General features: G+C 37.0%; 1 pseudogene; it reads left to right on the top strand.

Annotated features, from left to right (window-relative positions):
- The first annotated feature begins 12,392 nt into the window (after positions 1–12,392).
- LOC132133792 (neogenin-like) overlaps positions 12,393–21,923 on the top strand; it is a 99,000-nt pseudogene continuing 89,469 nt past the window's right edge.

Raw genomic sequence — 21,923 nt, 5'->3', positions numbered from 1 at the left:
GCTCCCCCTAAACCAATAATAAAAAAATCAGAATTTTTTTTTTCAGCTAAATTACTACTGTAACATTACAACAGATAATAATGATGTCCTTTATATAGTATTTTGAGTGATGACTGATGAGCAACGTGCTGCTGCTTGATTAAATAAATAAAAAAACAAAGACAAAAAAGCATCTTTACAGATGAAACTGACCTGACCTGTAGTTCTGCTTCTCTGCTCCAGCTGTCCACTCTATTCTTTCTTTCTTTCTCTTTCTCTCTCTCTCTCTCTCTCTCTCTCTCTCTCTCTCTCTCTCGCATTGATTAGGCCAGGGGTTTTCAAACTGTGGGTCGCGACCCACTTGTGGGTCACAGAATGGAACAAGGTGGGTCACACAAAGTCACTTGGCTGCAGCTAAATTTGCGTTTCAATAAAAACACACACACACACTCACACAGTTCAGTCTAGAGCTGCACGAATGTGACGAGTGGGGCGGGGCCGAGAGCCGTGGAGTGATTGGGAAATGAGCGACACCTGCAACACTCACCGGTCTCGAGAACCCCGGAGGAGATAGGAAGTATACAAAAGAGGAGCGACGACAGTGAAGGACGAGAGAGGCCACTGGGTGGCGTCTGTACTTCCCGGTCAGAGAGCACCTGTCCATCAAAAGCTCACTATCCAATCAGAGTAGATCACTGTTAACACCACCCCCATGAGATGTTTGTGTCAAAACACCAAACGAAAAACTGCGAAACGTAAGCGAAATCTGTAGCAATGAATTCAGAATCCACGATTAGCGAAAACGAATCTTTGAAAAACATTAACAAAGAATGAAGCATATTTGAAGAGCCTGTTAAATTTGTGCGACTGAGTTAATTTTTTTTCATTTTCATAGTGTTTTTCTTCTTTTGTAATGGCATATTTTTGATAGTTTCTGAAAAAGTTACGTTCAGTTTTATAAAGTTTCGTTCATTATTATTGAAACAAATGTAATTCCATAAGCAGGGCACAAATGCAGGATTAATTGTAACACTACAAGATTTAAACATTTCCACGTAACAAAATGTACAAAAGTTTGCAATATTTCCTTGATGTATCATCTCTGTTTAGAGAAAAATTTGCCAAAGTTCAGAAGTCTTTTGAAGATATTGCTGAACATTTATTTAACCATCACAAAAATAAATATATTTTTTTTATTATTATTTAAAATGAGACACATCTGTTTATTATAATTTTTTACCAATTTCACAATTATTTTAATCTCAAAACTGTGTTAGATAGCTCTGCTTTGCTTCTCATGCTTTTCTAAATAAGTGTTGGATTGTGCTCCGTTCTCGCCGACACAAACGGAAGATCATGAATGTATTTTCTGCAACAAAACACAGCAGCGCAGATTACAGTTCACTAGAGTGAGCCTGCTTCACGTTTTTATGAACACTACATATTTTAACGTCTGTAAACAAAAATTAAAACTGAAATATTAGTAGTGAAAATTTGTTATTTTTATTAAATACTTAATTTCTGTCATCAAACTTTTAAGATTAGGCTTAAAGTAATGTCAATCGTTTTCTTTTTTTTTTTATATATATATATTTTGGTGGGTCGTGAAATAGATTACACTTGTCTAGGTGGGTCGTAGAATGGAAAAGTTTGGGAACCACTGGATTAGGCTACTCTGAGTCTGATCCAAACCGTTAGGCGCGGAGAGCGCGCGAGTCCTGACTAACACTTCATGATTTATTAGAGATTTATTTATCAAATGGCGGATTCGCAAATGATCGCTTTAGTACATTCGGCAGGCAATTATACAATAATGATATTAAATAGCGGGCAAAATCATCTGCCAGGCCACCGGGAATTGTCCCGGTTCTCCCGGTGTCCAGTCCGCGCCTGATTTCCACAAACACGCAGAATGTGCAAGTCATATATTGCATTTTTGGGGCTTAATATTCACAGACACTAGTCGATGTCATGTTTTGATTCAAGTGTACTGACCTACTTTTGATTTAGTCATCCAAAATGTGGCATATTCCATCCGCGTTAGGCATTCCGTTTTTATGACTGGATTCTACGAACCAGACTGTGTTTCAGCATCCCGGAAATTATTAGGGCGGTATGTCTCAGAGTAGTCAGTGCAATTTGGGAAAGAAATCAGTTAAATCTGTATGTGGATGTGTGTAAATATTCAAATGTAATCCCCTTTGTAATCATAAAAAAATTCATAAGTAACTGTAATTTAATTACTCATTTTTTCTTAGTAACTGTAACTAATTACAGTTACAATAATTTTGTAATTAAATTACGTAACGCCGTTACATGTAACTAGTTACTCCCCAACACTGTATATATATATATATATATATATATATATATATATATATATATATATATATATAATGATACAACACACACACACGTTTGTTTTTGTGAAAAGTGGATTCATCACATAGGTGTAATGGTTTTTATACTGTACAAACTGTATATTCTATGGCCCTACACCAAACCTACTCCTAACCCTAACCCTCACAGGAAACTTTGTGCATGTTTACTTTCTCAAAAAAACTCATTCTGTATGATTTATAAGCATTTTGAAAAATGCACAGGCAGTGAAAGTCTGATAGTCCTTCTTCAGACAAGACGTTCACAGGATTTTGCTCACTCGTTTTCATTAACTTCTTCAAGTGCACTAGTTTATTAATATCTGGATGCAGCAACTGCCAAAGGGATTGCGGATAATTTAGTTGTATATTTGATATTGCTTGATATTCACGATAATGGCTATTATAATCCCATTTTTGTCACTTTGGGTGCTTCTCATTTCTTATTTGTGACAAATCAGGTTCTCCCTCGAAATCGGGTCTCTGTTAGGACCCCAAGAGCTATCGTTGCTCGTCCACATCTACAGTGAAAGTACTATGGTCATTCAAACCCATGCGAACATGGGATCTGCATTGGCCCTGTCAAGTCTGGAGAGTGTTTTTACCGTTAAATGAATTAAATTGTAATAAAAGTTTTTAAATGGACTTCTGAGTGTTGTCATAATTTACGTGACATCTAAAAATCAGTAATATAACTGTGTGAATTTTTGTAACAGATTGTAGTTAGTTATATGTTGTGTATATATGCGTATATGTGAATATAAAAACTACCGTAATCAATTATACTGCATAGTAACTTTACTATATAGTATTTTAAAATACAGTGCAAAAACATGAACTGTAATTAATTTTACAGTATAAATATACTGTAAGTTATTATACAGTATGCTGTGAACTACTGCAGTCAGATTTACAGTAATATTACCGTGGAATAAAATACTGAAGCTTGCTGGCTATTTGTTGCCAGTAAGTTACTGTTGATTTTACGTTAAATTTTTTACAGTGTATATATATATATATATATAGCCTATACATACAGAACTGGTTAGTAACTGATTGCATGTAATAGGGATTATCAAAATTAAGAATTTGTTATTAGATTACATTTACATTACATTAAATTTATTCATTTAGCAGACGCTTTTAACCAAAGATTGCATGATTACATATTATTTAAACAATAGCAGTGCATTATTCATAGTTTATTGATTCTACCTAATTCCTCTTTTTCATCTTATAAGTGTTCCTCTCTAAGATCGCCTACCGCTTATATTCCCCATAGACTGTATATCACAGATATTCCCTCAGAATGTCTTCCAGTTTCACACAAAGACTGGTCAGTATAGTCAGGTGACTATAATACACACATCATTGACCGCTGGATTTCAACATTTAAACAATGCATCAACTAATGTCGAACACTTTTTTTTTTTTTTTAAATCCATTAATATTTTACTGTGTCTTTTTTGTTTAAATTTTTTTGTCATTGAACTTCTTTTACCTAATATATTTATTAAACAAATAACTAAAAATAGTTAAAAAATGTTTAAGTATCACATTTGCATGTTCACGGTTCTCTCTGTCATTGGTTAACGGTCACATGACATGCATGTAAACAAATAAAATATTTCATATTACATTTTTTTAAGTAGGCACTAAATATTTATTTTGATTTATGTTATTTTAAAAAGATCTATTTGAAATTTTATGATTTAATTAATTATTCGCTTTTCTTTAGGTTCCTTCGCAAACCTTCACAATATTACAGTATGTCCTGATCTACAGCATTATCTTAAATGAGACTAGTTAGCAATTAAACTTTCTGCATCCGAATGGAAATTTTGTCAATATGCAATTAAAAGTAGAGCATGACAGTTTTTTCCCCAACTTTCAAATGTATACATATATAAATTACTGTGAACCCCAGAGACACAAGCTAATTTACCTGATACTGATTTTGGACGTGTGGAAGGCAATGCTCCAGTTTATAAAATAAACAAGAACACAGTCAGCAAATACTAACACTTTTACATCAGTTTATTACAGAGCAGTGCTGGATTCTGTTCATCAGCATTTCTTTAACCAACAAAGTACAGTAGCAGTGATTTCTTCTGGGACTATAGTAAAAAGTCAGACTGATTGTCTATATATATGTGTCTATGTTTATGCCACTGACCCCACATTTCCAGATCATTTTACTGTGGGAATATACGATGTTTGTGCAGTAATGTAAATAGCGTCATGTAGTAGTTCTCGTGTTGGTCAGCAGGTGGCGGTATTTCCCCTCTTGTTCTAACTTCACTGACCAGAACTGCAAGGAAAATATCCATATTGTGATATAAAAATTACAATGAGCTTTTTTTTTTTTTAATCCCATATCAGAAACAAGCTTCAATAACATACAGATCTTGATATGAACTTCAACCTTTATAATAATCTAATTCTATATTCTCACTGTCATCTACTGAGTCTATCTTAACTTCAGTTGAAACATCACAGCAAGGTTTATACTTAGATGTTTAACAACTTTTAGAGACCCATTAAATCTTAGACAACCAAAGAACACTTGAACACTTAAAACAGGGTGAACTTCAACTTCCCAGAGCTTAAAACATCTTGTATTTTGCTGCAGAAGTGTTTTTTTCTCCTCTTTGATCTTTGTGATATGCCTGCTTTCCTGAAATGTCCCTCACTAATAGTTTAGTTTCACTACATTTTCTCTCGGGGTTGGAGCTGTCGGGGGATGCCTTTGATACTAGACTGAAAAATGCAGGGGAATGAGCAAAGATTTCCTCACAATTTAACGAACGGCAGATTAAAGGTATATCAAAGAGACTGGACGAAAACGATTAGCAGCAAATCTGCAGGAAGAAATGAACGGCTTAACTGATTTCATACAGGAGTCATGTTAGAACAGAATCAAAGATAAGAACTCACTCTTTCACACACACACACACACACACACACACACAAACGATGCCACCTCAGCATCGAGGTATTAATAATTCATCATCAGCATCCAGTGTTTTGTAGTTGTTTGGACTTCTCCATCATGAAACTGTTATACTTTCTGTTGTCCAATACGATGACATCATATGGTGATCATGTCAAACTAAAAAGTGTGCCATAAAATAATCTACCTTTTGTTTTTGTTTTTTGCATTTACATAATTTAATAAGTTTTTTTTATGTTTTTGAGTCTCATATGCTCACCAGGGCTGCATTTATTTGATCTAAAATATGGTAAAAACAGTAATATTGTGAAATATTATTAAAATTTAAAATAATTGTTTACCATTTGGATATGTTGTAAACTGTAATTTATTTCTGTGATTTTCAGCATAATTCCTCCAGTCTTCAGTGTCACATGATCTTCAGAAATCATGAAAATATGCTGCTCAAGAACCATTTATGATTATTATCAATGTTTAAAACAGTTGTGCTGCTTCATATCTTTGTAGAAAACGTGATCTTTTTTCAGGATTCTTTGATCTAAGTTCAAAATAAAACCGTTTGTTTGAAATAAAATGTTTTGTAACATTATAAATGACTTTAGTGCCACTTTTGATCAATTTGATCAATGCATCTTTGCTTAATAAAGTATAAAAACATCAAACTCAAAACTTTTGATTGATAGTGCATCACAGTTCCACAAAAATAATAAGCAGCACAAGGATAAATAACATTTTAAATATAAATATATTCATCTAGGAAACACTGATTACAGTTTTTACTATCTTCGCTCAAATAAATGCAGCTTTGCTGAGCATTAAAAAAAACGGCTTTCAAAAGCATTAAAAATCAAATTATTCCAAATTTTGACCACCAATGTATATTTATACATACACTTTATGTATATACTTTATATATTACTTACCATTTTCATTCGTTTAAAAGAAAATCATGATTTTAAATAATTAAATAAATAAATAAAAATAGAATTTTGTCAAATGGAAAAGCATTTTCAACATTTTTCTTCTCCTTTGCGTTCCACAGTAAAAAAACTGTCATAAAAATGAGTAAATGATGACAGAATTTTAATTTTGAAGGCACTATTGCTGTAATCTCTCTCTCTCTCTCTCTCTGTGTGTGTGTGTGTGTGTGTTAACATAACTTTCAATAATTCATACATCATCCATAGTTCTTTTTGTCTCTCTGGGATCATTAGTGACTGTGTCTCTGCTGTCCTCTGATCGGTGTGTTAATTATATATCTCAGCGTGACGGGACTCAGGACTAATGAAGGCAAGGATATCAGCACCTTTATACGGATGTGTGTGTGTGTGTGTGTGTGTGTGAGAGAGAGAGAGAGAGAGACAGTGATGAGATGATGTGGCACGGTGATACGTTAAAATGTCACATTTGAGAAATCACAACTTCACTGTTTGCTGTCAACACAGTACAGTATTCTTTCTATATGTGTACATAAATATCCCGGCTTTCTGCTGACTATTAGTATATGTATTAATAAAATATGACTCATGGTTCAGGTTGTGACTTTAATCGACTGTATTAAAAGGAAAATGGTCTTTAAGGTTAGTCTTGGATTGAATTGGTTTGTTTCATGCAGTCGTGAGGCCCAGATTGCTTTCTGCTTGGCTCACATTCAAACAGAATGTACAATAAGGCTTCTCTGATTGCAGGTTGTTTGGTTTAATAAGTTAAACCCTTCGAGTCCTGACCTGGTGAGAGACAGATTAAAATCACATTCAGCCAGCTGTAAACGGAGGGTCTCGATAAGGTTATGCCTCGTGTGGTGTGCTTTGAAAGGTTATTATCTTCGAGAGTATTACAGGAGATGTCCTAAATACATCTACTGAGTCTCACATAGTTATCTTCTTAAAGGAACAGTTCACCCAAAAATTACAATTCTGTCATTTATTATTACAGAAATACAGAAATATTCCAGAACTGCGTTAACAAAAACAAACAGAATCAACCAAATAAATGAAGGCAGAAACAATATAAAATAGCTGTAACAAATAGAGTTCATTTTAAACTCATTTTAAAACGATGTTAACTAATACAGGCAGAAACATTAGAGCTGTAGTAACAAATACAGATGGAAACATTTGAGAACAACCATTAAAAAGTACAGCTGGAAACATTTTAAATTAACTGTAATAAAGCAAAAAAAAAAAAATAGATAGAATAATCAAAACAAATACAGTAGGAAACATTTCTAGAATGGCTGTAATCAAATATAGCTAGAAAAAAAATCTAGAATAAACTAAACAAAACTAATACAGTTGGAAATATTCTAGAAAATTCTAACAAATAGAGTCGGAAACATTCTAGAAAAACTGTACCAAAAACGGTTGGAAACATTATGGAACGATCTTAACATATACAGAGGGAAAATTAGATAAGAACCATAAAAAAAGTACAGCTGGAAACATTTTAAAATAAAAAAGCTGTAATAAATAGAGCAAAAAAATAAATAAAAATAAAAATCGAATAATAATCAAAACAAATACTAGAATAATCAAAAAATACAGATGGAAACACTTTAAAGCGACAGTAACAAACACAGGTGAAAACACTGTAGAATGACTACTGTAGGGTCTGCAGGAGTGTACTGAGTCTGTGAAAAGACATAAATAGTGTAACATTAAGCAGTAAGCCCCCAAAAGCCAAGGTTCATTGTGAATTTATAACAGCTAAGGGGCTTTGTTATAAGTTCACTGTAAACCACAGCTTCACAGAGCTTATTGCTTTCATAAAACAGTTATTCCATAAACGTAGTAAGGTTTCACAAAATAAAACAGAGTAAATAAAGTGTAATGATTTTAATAAAAACAGTATTCTTCCAGCAAACAATGTAGTTCCTCAGAAACAGTCGTGGTTGTAACAAAGTGGTTACCGAGCAACACACAGAAGTAAACAAAGGTGTGTGTTACTTTGTACACTCTTAGAAAAAAGGGTTCATTGGGGTTCTATATAGAACCATAGGGTTCTTTACTCAACTCCAAAGAACCTTTTATGCTTAAAAGGTTCTATAATGACAAGAAAGAACCATTTTGGCACAAAGGTTCTTTAGGCTATTATTCATTCATATATTACATTATTATGCAACATTTTGTATTTGTAATTAAATTATTGTTTGTAGTAACATAATATCACATTTTAATCATGCTGATTTTTGGAGAAAAACTGAAATCGCATTCTTCGTGTGATATTGATTAATTACATAAAACAAGATAAATATATACACGCACTCAAAATGCACACGCGCCAGGCGCACTAGTATAACTTTACATGAGCCTAGATTCGTGCACTTTTTAGGCACGATTTGTTTAGTTTTTGAATCTACTTGATACTGTTAAAAGGCACATCATTAAAACGAAAAATACGAGTTGACATATCACACCTAAACACGCATGGAAAACGTAATTAGAACTAGCTACTAAATTAGTTAAAAATGCCTATCCATATACAGATATGATTCGCGAACCCCAAAATGACTCAAATGATTTGCGATCCTGCTCCGAACTCCCAAACTGACTCAAATGATTCGCGAACACGCTCCGAACTCCAGAACTGATTCAAATGACTCGCGAACCCGCTTTGAACTCCCGAACTGACACAAATGATTCGCGAACACACTCCAAACTCCCAAACTGATTCAAATGATTCACGAACACGCTCCGAACTGATTGAAATGATTTGCCATCCCCAAACTGACTCAAATGATTCGCGAACCCTCTCCGAACTCCAGAACTGATTCAAATGATTCGCGAACCCGCTTTGAACTCCCGAACTGACTCAAATGATTCGCGAACACGCTCCAAACTCCCGAACTGATTCAAATGATTAGCGAACACGCTCCGAACTTCCGAAGTGATTCAAATGATTTGCGATCCCCAAACTGACACAAATGATTCGCGAACCCGCTTTGAACTCCCGAACTGACTCAAATGATTCGTGAACACGCTCCGAACTCCCGAACTGATTCAAATGATTTGCTATCCCCAAACTGACACAAATGATTCGCGAACACGCTCCGAACTCCCGAACTGACTCAAATGATTCGCGATCCCGCTCCGAACTTCCGAACTGATTCAAATGATTTGCGATCCCCAAACTGACTCAAATGATTCGCGATCCCGCTCCGAACTCCCGAACTGATTCAAATGATTTGCGATCCCCAAACTGACACAATTGATTCGCGAACCCGCTCCGAACTCCCGAACTGACTCAAATGATTTGCGATCCCGCTCCGAACTCCCAAACTGACTCAAATGATTCGCGAACCCGCATTGAACTCCCGAACTGACACAAATGATTCGCGAACACGCTCCGAACTCCCGAACTGAGTCAAATGATTTGCGATCCCCAAACTTACACAAATGATTCGCGAACCCGCTTTGAACTCCCGAACTGACTCAAATGATTCGCGATCCCGCTCCGAACTTCCGAACTGATTCAAATGATTTGCGATCCCCAAACTGACTCAAATGATTCGCGATCCCGCTCCGAACTCCCGAACTGATTCAAATGATTTGCGATCCCCAAACTGACTCAAATGATTCGCAGTCCCGCTCCGAACACCCAAACTGACTCAAATGATTCGCGAACCCGCTCCGAACTATTACTCGGAAATATTGTTGTGGTAAATCAGAGAAATATTTTTTTTTAAAGTAATTCTACTTTTTATAAGCTTTAAACACATTATTGATTAAGTTGTCAATATTTCTACAGCGGATTTACGCTAAAACACGAAAGAGCCTGAACCGCGACAGTGTCACAAGTTGCCTTACATCGGTAAGTTTTGTTGTGCTTGTTGCACACTGTTAAATTTTGAGTTTTCTGATCATAAGCTTAATTTTTAACTGCAGAAAACTGTTCTAGCATTGTGTGAACATAATTATACCATTATGGCTCATTTGAAGGATAACTGCAATTTGATTTTAACATATTTTCCATATCAGTCCTGGACAGATTTCAAATGGCAATACATTTACGAATCATAATGTGATTGGGCTGTTTATAGGCAGCATACTGTTTGATTGTTTATGCATATAGCTTATGTGCAAAATGGGCATTATAATTATTTTTAAATGACAATAATGGACTGAAAACTGTTTTTTTTGATTGTATTTGAATTTATATAAAGAGATAAGCTTGTATGTGCACACACTGGTCCAGATCTGTTTTTGACGATCAACCTTCACATTTTTTTCTCATGTTAATGAAAAGAAATTTAAAAGTCGATTTTCGAATTCAGCAGCAAGTCACACATCTTACCTTCAGCACCTTTCAACATTTCTCAGTCCTTTCAAGAGGCCAAATTTCATATTATCTCCCTTTTTATTGTCCACTTGACACCTCAGAAACGTTTCGGTCTGCACAGGGCACAATTTACCCTCGTCGAGTCGTTCTGCAGACATAATGGACCTCAGACTGACTGGCACAGGTCATGAAAAGTACTGAAAGTGTCTACTGGCCTGCCATTAGGAGCTTTTCAGAGAATCTCAGTGAATAAGGAGCGAGCTCACCAAATGATGAGTGCATTTACTGGCTTTAACCCTTTAATGCCTTTCTGAATGGGCTCCGTTAGATTTATATTTAATGAAGGTTAATGGTTAATTATGGCTATTAAAGGTTGTACTGCCTGTAGGGCAGAAGAATTGTAGAATTAGTCAGTAGAATTGTCTTTTTGATGTGTCTAACTGCTTTTCAGTAACATGCTACTTGGCTGTCAGAGCAAGGTCTTCATGTAAAGAAGATGTTAAGTGATGCAGTGCAGAAACGTGCATGATAAAAATTGATTTTGTTCGCAATATTAAGCAGCATCTGAATTTATGGTGCTGAGGTCACAATCATGAAACCATGTATGGTATGACCCCTTTAATGCCTTTCACTTACTTTATGTCCAGCTATATCAATATCAGTTTCGGGATGGAACCTGAAAGAGATTAGACCCATAAAGAACTGATGGGAAATGTGTGTTTGCCTGGTGAAGACAAACACCTTTAATCTTCCCAGTGAGAACGGAGAAGTGAGTCAGCACTGAGATGTTAGACATGATGTCCTCTGAGAAGTGTTAAGACCTGTCAGAGCCAAAGGGGTGAGTCTTTTGACAAAAACTAAATAAATAACTGGTATAAGTGGAGGGAAACAGGTAAAATCCAGCAATAAAATTAATGTTGTGCCTTTGGATGTCAGAATTGGAATGCAAATCATTTTTTATAGCGTACTGTCATCAAAGATGTCACTTGCAGCTAAACACAGACGTCTGAATGACAGACAACCTGCAATGATTAGCCTTCTTTTAAAACATACATTTACATACATAACATAACAGTCTAATATGTAGTTCATAGGGGACATATAGTGTTAGCTTTACAGTTACAGCATGAACTAGCCAACTATTTAAACATTTACCTGTTTTATCTAGCAATTATGACTTTTTGTTCTCTCTCGAAAATGTGAGTTTATATCTCCTCGGTCAGACTTTATAACTCGATTTAACTCAACAGTTGCAAGTTTGTCAATTCTGAGGGAAAAAAGATAGAAGTGTTGGATTATAGACTCATGATTCTGAGCCGAAGGGGAAAAACCTCTCAAAATTACCTTTTTTATTATTTGATTCCATGGCTTCCATAGACTGCTACTATAAAACTGTAATTCTCTTCCATCGGATAGGCTCCACCCACAAAAACCAAACTCATCACTGTTTGAAAGTCGCAGAAATTGGTCCATTCAGTGCTTTTTCTTTATAAAGTTTCCTGTTAGTGCTAATGAAGTCATGCTGTGCAACAGTCTAGCACATGTGAATTTGAACTCACTAATTTGCAGCTATTAACATCTAAAGAGCCAATTATGATGTTTAGAATCCAATTAGTGTGCCTTGTGATTTCTGTGTCCCACAAATTGACATGTCCACCAAGTTAAGCACAGTAAAATGTGTTTATTTTTCTAAATTAGCATATTTATTTGGAACACGCCCACTGAAAAGAACCAAATCCGATTTCAAGTGTATAGATTTGAGCAAGCTAAAGCTCTTTTAATTCTGTTTATCAGTGCTGAACACAATGGCACAGACAGAATTCACGGGTAAACCGGGCATCTCTGAAGGCCAATTAAAAGGAGTCTTCTTAAGAGCGTGCCAGAGCCCCGCTGCAGTGGTCTTTAACGCCAGTCTGCTTGTGTTTAGTAAGTGTGCTCACAAACAACCCTCATCAGCTTTCTGCCCCCCGCTGCGTCTTAAGGACAGAGAATTTGTGTGGCGTGCCGAGACATGAACAAAAACAAATGCTGAAATATATATGCTGCTAAATTACACAGTCTGCTTTCCTTGAGTCTTAAAAAAGATTATAGATTTAAAGTAGAATCAATAATTCCTGATCATGCTTTCAAGCCTTCTTGTGACATGATTATGATGTGGTCAGAACCACTGGAAAGTACTTGCAGGATTTTAGAAAGGCTGAGTTACTAACAGCTAGATTGTATGCGAATGAGTATTTTTCACTTTGGTTCCTTTGAAAAAATCCTTTGGCATTTGGATTATTGCAGAAAATAAACTCTGTGCCCAACAAAAGTTTTTGAAGCTTATATGTTTCGTTCATCATGATGTTCATATATATATATATATATATATATATATATATATATATATATATATATATATATGACAGATTTGGAGAAATGTAGCATTGCATCACTCGCTTACCAATGGATGTGAATGGGTGCCGTCAGAATGAGAGTCCAAACAGCTGATAAAAACATCACAATAATCCACAGTCCATCAGTTAACATCTAGAGAAGTGAAAAGCTGCTTTCTTGTAAGAAAGTCATTTATTAATTTTTAATAGCATTTTTGATAAATCATGCACAATGTGGTCAGGAATGTGTATTAAGAGAGTAAACAGAGCCATACTGAATCCATGCTGACTTCAAACATATTTTTAAGCTGGTTTGACCTCAGTACAACAGCTTCCTGTCTTTGAAATCATTTGTGTGTTACAGCCCTCAAACCAGCTTAAAAAACCTTCTTAGGGTATTACCTGCAACCATATGTGAGCCAGAAACACTTTTTGGTGTCAACAAGTCTTACATGACATTACAGGTTTAATATAACCTGTGTAGTATATTTTTCATTTGTATTATTGTTTGTTTGTTAGTCACACAGTGACATGAATGAACCAGAGGCTTTCTTCACTCTTCATATTTCAATACTGTACACTAGTGATCAAAAGATTGGGGTCAGTGAGATTTTATGCATGCATTAATTTGATTCAAAATGAAAGTAAAGACATTTATAATGTTACAAAATATTTCAATTTCCATGTCTTTTGAACTGAATATTCATTAAAATATTCTGAAATCATAATTTCCATAAAAATATGAAGCATTGATAATAATCTGAAATGTTTCTTTAGCAGTAAATCATCATATCAAAATGATTTCTGAAGATCATGTGACTCTGAGGACTGGAGGAATGATGCTGAAAATACAGCTGCACATCACAGAAATAAATTACAGTTAAACAGAGATTCACACAGAAAACAATCGTTTTAAATTGTAATAATATTTCACAATACTACTGTTTTTACTGTATTTTTTATCAAATACATGCAGCCTTAGTGAGCATAAATTTCTTTTTTCAAAAACATTAAAGTCAGCAGTGACACGAAGGTGAAATAAAGAAAGTCATATATGGGTTTTAACCCCAGTTTGCTGCAGTGCATTGCAAGTTGCTTTGAATAAATGTGTCTGAACTGAACAACATGGATTTGTTAAACCTTTTTAGGATGAGAACATTTGGGAAACAATCCAATCACTTTGGGTGACAACTGTCCTACATGCAGCGAGGTGTTGTCTCTGTGTGTCCTCTGGATCATTTTGATTGACAGCCCCAGTGTCCCGCCTCTGTTTTCTCTGCCCCCTTGGCTAAATTTTCCAGGAACATGAGCGGAGGGCGGAGACATTCTGTTTCTGTGACGTGAGAACTGCTGACTGTACCGTGCCAAATTCACACTCTGTATAATTAATGAAAGGAGACAGCAGACATTTCAAATTTAATCGTCTCCTTCACGTTATTTTATTTAGTCCCTAACTTAATAGAGAAAAGACAGACGCTCTCTCCCTGTACCTCTCATTCCACATTTAATGACTGATTGAAGCTGAGTGTCAGCTCAGTGAGAAAATACACACAAACTATGAACAATGATCTTGAATCAAACAGCATGATCTGTCACCAAGTTATAGGTTTTACTGGTCTTACCCTGATCACATTAAATCTAGTGATTTTTTCTTACCGTGCAGTAATTCCAGATAATCCTAGGAGTTTGGTCAGAGTGGGATTTATTCCCGTCAGAGGAGAGAGAGAGGGCAGGAAATCGAAAAACATTCTCCTAGTTTTACTGTTTGTATTCAGGGTGAATGCATGCAATATGTGCATTGAATACTGTATACCCACAAAGCAATGCACTAGATGTGAAAATGACTAAAAGTTAAGACACTTTCATTGGATGATTAAAAAAACTAAAATAATAGTTTGTAAGCATACTGCTTACTTTACTATACTATATTATGCAGTACATACTGTGAAGTGCAGCAATACATTAGTATTCTACCCCAAATATTGCCTTCTTCTTCCATTGCTGCTTTGTTTCACTTAATGTGAACATCATCCTGTGCAGAGTCTGTCTTCAGTGACATCTCATGCTGCTTTCAGGTCTGACAGCAAATAAACTCATTCTCAATGTCACTTCTCCATCTGTCAGATTTCTGGAGCCATTTATACACTGCAGTGGCAAGCTGTTTCTTCCTAGTCTGCAAATTGAAGGATGTTCAGTGTTATTTTAATGGCTTTAAAGGACCTCAAGCATTACTCTGAATCAAAGGTGACATACATAGCTTTCTCTGTCAGTCTCAGGAAGGCTGGCTCAAGTTTCTTAAGTGATCTTATAGTTTACCCAACAATGAAAATTTGCTGAAACTGTAACTAACCCTCAAGCCATCCAAGATGTAGATGAGCTTGTTTCTTCATCAGATTTGGAAAAATGCAACATTGCATCAATTGCTCATCAATAGATGTGAATGGGTGCCGTCAGAATGAGAGTCCAAACAGCTGATAAAAACATCACAATAATAATCCACACCACTCCAGTTCATCAGTTTATAACTTGTGAAACAAAAAATGTTTTTTAAATAAACAAATCCATCACTAAGACATTTTTAACTTCAAACGATTCCACTATACATAATATGGTATTCTCCAGTGTAAGTCCTCTCCTCTGAATCAGGAGAGAAATATGCTCAGATCAAACAATAGTTACAGGCAAAAACAGTCCTAAACAAATATCAGTGGATTTTGATGTGAGAGGACAACAAATAAACTTTTTCACTGGAGGATGTGTTATTATGGTTTATGGATTTGTAATTTGTCCAGAAGCGACGGCACCCATTCACTGCAGAGGAGCTATTGGTGAGCAAGTGATGTAATATGCTAAATATCTTCAAATCTTATGCAGAAGCAAACTCATCAACAATTTTGGACGAGCTGAGAGTGAATACATTTCCATCAATCTTTCATTTTCAGGTGAACTATTACTTTAATTTTTATAGTTTGAAGTTATAATCTTTTTTGCACTTCAAGCATATTCAGTGTGTGTGACTCATACACAGGTATCCCTCTGTTCCTAGTGAGCAAACACATAATTTATGAGCCATTCACCCACAGTGAAGACAAGCAAGTGTGTGGCGCCCTTGGATTAAACGCTGATTTCAAGCCCCAAGGGCGCCTGAGCTCCACAGAAATCACATGCGAGTATGTAGACCTCGTCACAGTGTACCAAGGATGTAGTATTGCACATTGACACGTTTCAACCATTACATGTAATTATACATAAATATAGAAAATTGATGAAGTCTGTTTGACAAAAATGGTGATCTGACCTCTGGAATCTGGAAATGTGTTACTCGTTCACTCATTGAGGATTCACTACATGGTGAATGTCACATTTTATGAGAAGTCATCTAAAGACATTACTGCACACTTTGTTTTATTGCTGCCTGTCTAACATCCGGTGAAAACTGGTCAAGGTTGATTACATTAGTTTGACCCTATGGTTTGACCTCCGGTGCAATTCTGCATGTAAACCATGCAGAATTGGGGTGGTGTTAGCGCAGTGGATAAGACGCATGCCTGTGGTGTGGGAGACCCGGGTTCGAATCCACTGTGAACCGCCAGTGTGTCCCTGAGCAAGACACTTAACCCCTAGTTGCTCCAGAGGCGTGCGACCTCTGACATATATAGCAATTGTAAGTCGCTTTGGATAAAAGCGTCAGCTAAATGAATAAATGTAAATGTAAACCAGTAGATGGCGTTGTAAGAAGCTAATCATGTACGCAGCATTCACTTCCACCAGCCTCTTACCAAGCACTTTTATTATATATATACACATTATTTTTTTTCTTTTAATTGATCAAAATAGAGTGATTCAGTAAGTTTGCAACCTACTTCACCATGGGTTCCCACAGGAATTTTCTCATGGTTTTTGGTTTTGAATAGTGTTTTTTGATTTAAAATCTGATCTGGGACAATACTTTCACGTTTTGTTCAACATCATAATTTGCATACAGGCATACATTTCAAAGTTGGAGAAGTTCACTTCCAGTTCCAGAAGGAAAATTCTGTCATCATTTACTCACCCTCCACTTGTTCCAAACCTGTATGAGTTTCTGATGAACACAAAAGAAGCTATTATGAAAAACGGTGGCATCCGAACAGTTGATGTGCGCTATTGACTTTCACTTTTTTTTTCGGATACCAACATTTTTCAAAATAATTTCTTTTGTGTTCAACAGAAGAAAGAAACTCAGATTTGGAACAAGTGCAGGGTGAGAAAATGAAGACAGTATTTGAATTTTTGAAGTGAGCTACTTCTTCAAGAATTAAAATAAGCATTGCAACTGGTTTATCAAATTTGTGGAAGTAATTCATTTAGAGGCTTATGTTTTTAAGCTTCACAGTAATGATTCACAAAATGTCTCTAATTTACTGAATATAGATATATACTGAAAAGTAATGTGATCCCTAAATTAGCAGTCATCTCAACACACCGGGATCCAGATGTGCGCACGCGCATTACGCACCCAAACGCCGTGATTTTTGACTTTCCCGGGCCAAAAAAAAACCGGGATCCCGTGGGAATCCACGCCTGCTTTTTCACGCACCAATGCCCACTACAAGGCTCCACGCCGCGTGCTTCCGCTGGAGATTCCACTGCAGCTCCGTTAAATCTGTTGAACGCGTTTTCTCCGCGCCGGTCGGTCTCGAGCGCATATGCAGCCGCTGGCTTTGTGTGTCGGCTGTGGATTGACTTGCATCCTTTAAAAGCTCCCTTCGGGTTTTTAAGTTCAAGAAAGCACGGGGACCCTTTGCCGTATCGCCTTTGACTCTTGCAGGGGAATTAAATGTTTATTGTCGGGCACCGGCGGAGCGCGAGATCTTGCAGGTCGCGGACGATGCTCAGCGTCTTTGTATAAAACACCCTGTGAAAACAACTTCACCTAAGGAAACCCAGTGGATAACCCCTCGAGATTATTTGCTGTATTTGTGAACTCGGAAAGTGATGGCAGACCCCCCACGGCTGCTCGTGTTTCTCGCGAGTCTCGTCTCTCTCCGGTTCTGCGGTGCGGATAAAGGCAAGTTCCGTCTCTCGCGTTCTTTACTGCTTCGGTTCCGAGCGAATCACCAAATCCAATGATCGCGTTCGACAGTGATATTATTCTCTATCATTTGACCTGTTATATTTGGGTTTGTAAAAGCTGGTTTAAATTATGCAATGATCTTGTTATTTAATGAGTGATAATTGGGTGGTAATTCCCGGTTTCTTTGAATGACGTGTATTGCAAATTCAATGCCAAATTAGTCCCATTACAGCTTCGGAGGTTCTGAGTAGGTTTTGGACAGAAGAGCATCCATCCATCCAGATCAAGGGACGGCAATGCTCTTGACCGACCCAAAAAGAAGAGCGTGAGGGTAATGATTGATTGTTGATGGTAATGACAGGGCCAGGCTCAGACATTAGGGTCTTTACTGTTGGGAATGATTAAAGGGAATCCTCTGTCTGACCCAGATGAAGATCAGTTAGTTCTCTCAGCTGCTGCCTCTGAGATGAATTTGTAAAATGACTCCTTGATCACACACCAAACTGAGCTTGACACAAGAGATTCTTGCAGTTTTTTTCTTTATTTGGGTGAAATCGACATCATTTGAATTTAGATGGTAACATATGTTGCAAAGCAGAGAAAAAAAGCACTGTTTTAAGTAAGAATCGGATGCATGTGGCTGCAAGGTTGTCTGAGAATTGCTTTTTAAATTGGGTTTGTTGAGTCTTTGTCTTTTTGGTATTTTAAGGGATTCTAGATAGGGCTTGAATGGTGCTTTGCACATGTGGCCAGTTTCGAGTTACTAATCATGTCGTCCCTCTGAGGTTTCAAACACGACGATTGTAAAGCCAAGCCACAAGTCCCCTCTCGAAGATGACACGCAACAGATTAGTAGGAGCATCACTTATGGACTTGTTTTGTTCACACATCAGGTGTGCATGCTTTTTTTAATTGAACGGTACGATTACAAAGACACTAAATGCTGCTATTCACATGCATTGAAAGTTTGTTCGAAATACACGTGATGCACATATTGATTTCCATTTAGGGCACATTTCAATGATACTTAAAATTTGCAGTGTTGATTCAGATTTCCGTGCACGTAATGTCAGTAAGTGATATTTTTTTTCAGTCTTCTAAAGTACAGTAGACGGTTTAATGTTCTTTCGTTGACACTGATGCATCTTAAAAGGCTTATCAGATGAAAACCAGTTTGCCATCTCTCATGCCACTTTGAGAATGGCATGGGCTGGTCACAATTGTCACGCTGTCTTGGCTTAATTGCTTTTGGCACAGCAGGTAAACGGCACAGATGGAGACATCTGTAGCTATCTCCATCTCTCATTAGCTGTGTGTGTTTGGGGTGAGGCGATGGGGGTCTGTGGTCTTGAATGCAAGCTTTATCCTCATCAGTGTCAGGCTGAATGATTGAATGACATTTTAGCACATCCAGTTGGCCCCCTCCTGTTACCGCTACTAGTGGGATATCAACAGCCCGATCTCATTCAGAAGGCTCGAGGGGAAATTTGTGAATCTACACAGACTCTAATTTTCTCTTGGTCTGGTGCTTTGCGAGAATGATGCACAAAGCCATTTTCTTCCTGCCAGCTGCTGGTTGAGAACTGGAGACCAACACAAAGACAAACACATGCATCCTGTGTCTTATCTGTGCTCTTGTCTAAGTGAGACTGACCGTGAGCAGCAGAGTGTTTGGTTTCTCCCACTGGCTGCTTATCAGCTTGAGTTTTCACCTTCTGGCTGATTGATGCTATGTGCATTTACAGATGTAGCTGTGAAGTGTGTACATTTGTGATTGAAAGGAAAGATGCTCGGCATGAACTATTAAATGTGGAGCGTTGTATTTGAGTCATTTGAGAGTTAAACTGTCAGCTTAGAATAGTTTTTCAAAGGCGATTATTTATTTCCTCTTTTTTTTGATTTCTGACTTTACTGTAAAACAGCTTGAACCACATATACATAACATATTTTCCAGGGTATGTTAAAACTTATGTGTTCTGTAAACTTCCTCAGTCTTTTCCACAGATTTTTGTAGTTAAAACAGCTTGAAGTACTTAAAGTATATCGTACACACCAGGTTTGTGTGGCATTTAAACTAATTTTAACTAGAAAAGCAAGACAAACTTTAGCTTTAAATAACCTTTTAGTTTGAAAAATGTTTAACCCTTTGATGTTCGTAGGCTTTATGGACCGGTCAATATGTACAGTCGTGGCCAAAAGTTTTGAGAATTACATAAATATTGGAAATTGGAAAAGTTGCTGCTTAAGTATTTATAATAGCAATTTGCATATACTCCAGAATGTTATGAAGAGTGATCAGATGAATTGCATAGTCCTTCTTTGCCATGAAAATTAACTTAATCCCAAAAAAACCTTTCCACTGCATTTCATTGCTGTCATTAAAGGACCTGCTGAGATCATTTCAGGAATCGTCTTGTTAACTCAGGTGAGAATGTTGACGAGCACAAGGCTGGAGATCATTATGTCAGGCTGATTGGGTTAGAATGGCAGACTTGACATGTTAAAAGGAGGGTGATGCTTGAAATCATTGTTCTTCCATTGTTAACCATGGTGACCTGCAAAGAAACTCGTGCAGCCATCATTGCGTTGCATAAAAATGGCTTCACAGGCAAGGATATTGTGGCTAATAAGATTGCACCTAAATCAACAATTTATAGGATCATCAAGAACTTCAAGGAAAGAGGTTAAATTCTTGTAAAGAAGGCTTCAGGGCGTCCAAGAAAGTCCAGCAAGCGCCAGGATGGTCTCCTAAAGAGGATTGAGCTGCGGGATCGGAGTGCCACCAGTGCAGAGCTTGCTCAGGAATGGCAGCAGGCAGGTGTGAGCGCATCTGCACGCACAGTGAGGACAAGACTTCTGGAAGATGGCCTGGTGTCAAGAAGCGCAGCAAAGAAGCCACTTTGCCGCACAAAGAAGCAAAAAAAAACATCAGGGACAGATTGATCTTCTGCAGAAAGTATAGTGAATGGACTGCTGAGGACTGGGGCAAAGTCATATTCTCAGATGAAGCCCCTTTCCGATTGTTTGAGGCATCTGGAAAAAGGCTTGTCCGGAGAAGAAAAGGTGAGCGCTACCATCAGTCCTGTGTCATGCCAACAGTAAAGCATCCTGACACCATTCATGTGTGGGGTTGCTTCTCATCCAAGGGAGTGGGCTCACTCACAATTCAGCCCAAAAACACAGCCATGAATAAAGATTGGTACCAAAACACCCTCCAACAGCAACTTCTTCCAACAATCCAACAACAGTTTGGTGAAGAACAATGCATTTTCCAGCACGATGGAGCACCGTGCCATAAGGCAAAAGTGAGAACTAAGTGGCTCGGGGACCAGAATGTTGAAATTTTGGGTCCATGGCCTGGAAACTCCCCAGATCTTAATCCCATTGAGAACTTGTGGTCAATCCTCAAGAGGCGGGTGGACAAACAAAAACTCACTAATTCTGACAAACTCCAAGAAGTGATTGTGAAAGAATGGGTTGCTATCAGTCAGGATTTGGCCCAGAAGTTGATTGAGAGCATGCCCAGTCGAATTGCAGAGGTCCTGAAAAAGAAGGGCCAACACTGCAAATGCTGACTCTTTGCATAAATGTCATGTAATTGTCGATAAAAGCGTATGAAGTGCTTGTAATTATATTTCAGTACATCACAGAAACAACTGAAACAAAGATCTAAAAGCAGTTTAGCAGCAAACTTTTTGAAAACTAATATTTATGTAATTCTCAAAACATTTGGCCACGACTGTAGTTTATATATTTCATCATATATAGTCTTTTAAACTAACTTTTGTTGACTGTGGTGGAAGAGCACTTCATTTCCCAGAATGCATTGCATGTGATGGACTTCTTCCTATTGAACTTCCTGTGAGTTGTAGCCAAGTTGATTCAAATTCCAGTTCATCATTTGA

This window comes from Carassius carassius, chromosome 50, assembly GCF_963082965.1.
Source record: "Carassius carassius chromosome 50, fCarCar2.1, whole genome shotgun sequence".
Classification (NCBI taxonomy): Eukaryota; Metazoa; Chordata; class Actinopteri; order Cypriniformes; family Cyprinidae; genus Carassius; species Carassius carassius.
The sequence above is the reverse complement of the archived record's forward strand: the minus strand, read 5'-3'. Positions and strand labels throughout refer to the sequence as shown.